The sequence below is a fragment of the Phocoena sinus genome, chromosome 12 (assembly GCF_008692025.1).
Source record: "Phocoena sinus isolate mPhoSin1 chromosome 12, mPhoSin1.pri, whole genome shotgun sequence".
NCBI lineage: Eukaryota > Metazoa > Chordata > Mammalia > Artiodactyla > Phocoenidae > Phocoena > Phocoena sinus.
In genome coordinates this window covers 31,786,030-31,788,169 of record NC_045774.1, presented here as the reverse complement: position 1 = coordinate 31,788,169, position 2,140 = coordinate 31,786,030, and the positions used below count along the sequence as shown (strand labels likewise).

Genomic DNA, 2,140 nt, shown 5'->3' with positions numbered 1-2,140 from the left:
AGATGGCCTCCGAGACAGGCAAACTTCAAAGGCTGTGTGTGTGTGTGTGTCCACTGAACAAATGAATATAAGGTGTTAAGAATCAATGACATAACTAATTTATTTTAAAGCTTATTAAAATACCACAAATGAAGGTGAAGTGCTGGTAATGCTACTGGTCACTAATTTTTGTCTCATATTCCTGATTAAGTAACTGATTCATAGAATTTAGAGGAGAAATATGCATTATTTTTACATTTGTACAACACTCAATTTTCCCATTCATTGTCATATTATATATAAATAGAAAAGGTAGATTGTACCAGCCCCACTGACTTACCCAACGTCCCACAGTTTGAGATCTGGCAAGATTAAAACACAGTACTTCATCTTCTGACTCCTAGCTAAGAATGTTCTCAGACTTGCATGTAACATAGCACATTAATTCAGGTAAAACAGATACTGTGCTTGTGCTAAAACTTTAAATGATTTCTGCTCATAGGCCCTTTATACACCCTGTGTTGAAAACATCATCTAAAACATAAAGAGTAAGGTTGCTAGATATAAGAGCAGTATTGAAAAGTTAGTTGTATCTCCCTATGCCAGCAACAGCTTCTGGGGAAAAAAATTATACAATTTTATTCAAAGACATTAAAGAAGATCTATATAAATGGAAAGATGTTAATATTTGTGGAAAAGAAGACAATATCATAAAGACGTAATTCTCAGTATACTGAGCTACAGAGCAGATGCAATTCCAATCAAAATACCACAGGATATCTTAGAACCTAACACTCTGGTTCTGAAATTTATATGTAACAGAAGGAGCCCAGAACAGCCAAGACATTCTTGAAGAGAAAGAAGTGGGGAGTGTTGTGCTCCTAGACACCAATTCTCATTTTAAAGCTATATGGCACTGGGGCAGGGACAGACACACAGACTGATAGAAATGAATGTGCTCAGAGACACACCCACGCATGTAAGAAACTTGGTATCTGACCCGCAGACTAGACGGGGCAAGGACGGGCTCTTCAATAAACAGGGCTGGAACGCTGGCTGCTTATACGGGAAACAAACAAATCACTGTTTCTAATCACACATAAAAAATTTCTGATAGATTAAGGATTGATCCATGAAAGGCAACATTAAAATTTCCAGATTGAAAATATCTTTTAACACCTCAGGATATGGAAAAAGCATAAGCCATAAAGAAAAGCTTGATAACTCAACTATATTAACATATTAAATACTACATTCAATATATTAATATATTGCCCTATATTAATAAAAGACAAACCACAAACAAAGATATCTGCAACACATAAAACTGACAAAGGATTAGTATCCAGAATCTATCAAGAATCTGTATGACCAAGAAAGTTATATGGCAGTAAGTTACATGTCGTATGTCTTAAGTTGTACGCCATTTCATATCTGTCAGATTGGCAAACATTAGTAAGTCAGAGGGGAGGCTGTGCACTGGTAGGACCCCTCACGCCCTACGACGGGAGAGCACTTAGCCTTGCCACAAGGAGGAAGACGGGTTATGTGACCAGCCCCTCCAGTGGGGATCTATCTATCAACTGACCAATGTACGGATCATTTTAAAAACAAAAATGCAATATTAAGTATATGTGCTGTGTGATAAAACCTGCTTTTTAAAACCCTAATAGGTACATGATCAGGAACACTTACTCAGTTTTTAAGAACCCTTTAACGCAACTTTTAAAGGCTGTATGTACTTCGCCATCACATGGAAGCAGCATAATGTATAACCACTCCCTACTGCTGGCCATTTAGATTGTTTCAAATTTCTTGCTAGTATATACAAACATGTGATACTCTTGTAGGTAAATCTTTGTATCCGTCTCTGATTATTTAAGATAAATTTCTCACAGTGGTTTAAACGGTAAGCATGTCTGACGTGGGTTTTTGCCAAGTTGCCCTCCAGGAAATATTACTAATTGATACAGCAGCATAAGTATATTCCCCACCCCCCCCCACCTCCCCGACCCTGGCTAAAAACGTAAACTTTGCCAGATTCAGCAGTGAATTTTTCATTTGTATTGATGTAAACAATACTGAGGCTGAATACTTTTTGCTCGTTATTCACTTAGTTTCTACATGCTTTACTTGCTTAATCCTCTACTCATTTTTCTAC

General features: G+C 37.1%; 1 protein-coding gene across 35 annotated transcripts in view; it reads right to left on the bottom strand.

Annotated features, from left to right (window-relative positions):
• EPB41L2 (erythrocyte membrane protein band 4.1 like 2) overlaps positions 1-2,140 on the bottom strand; it is a 214,590-nt gene that overhangs the window by 12,766 nt on the left and 199,684 nt on the right. The gene's annotated exons all lie outside the window — the stretch shown is intronic.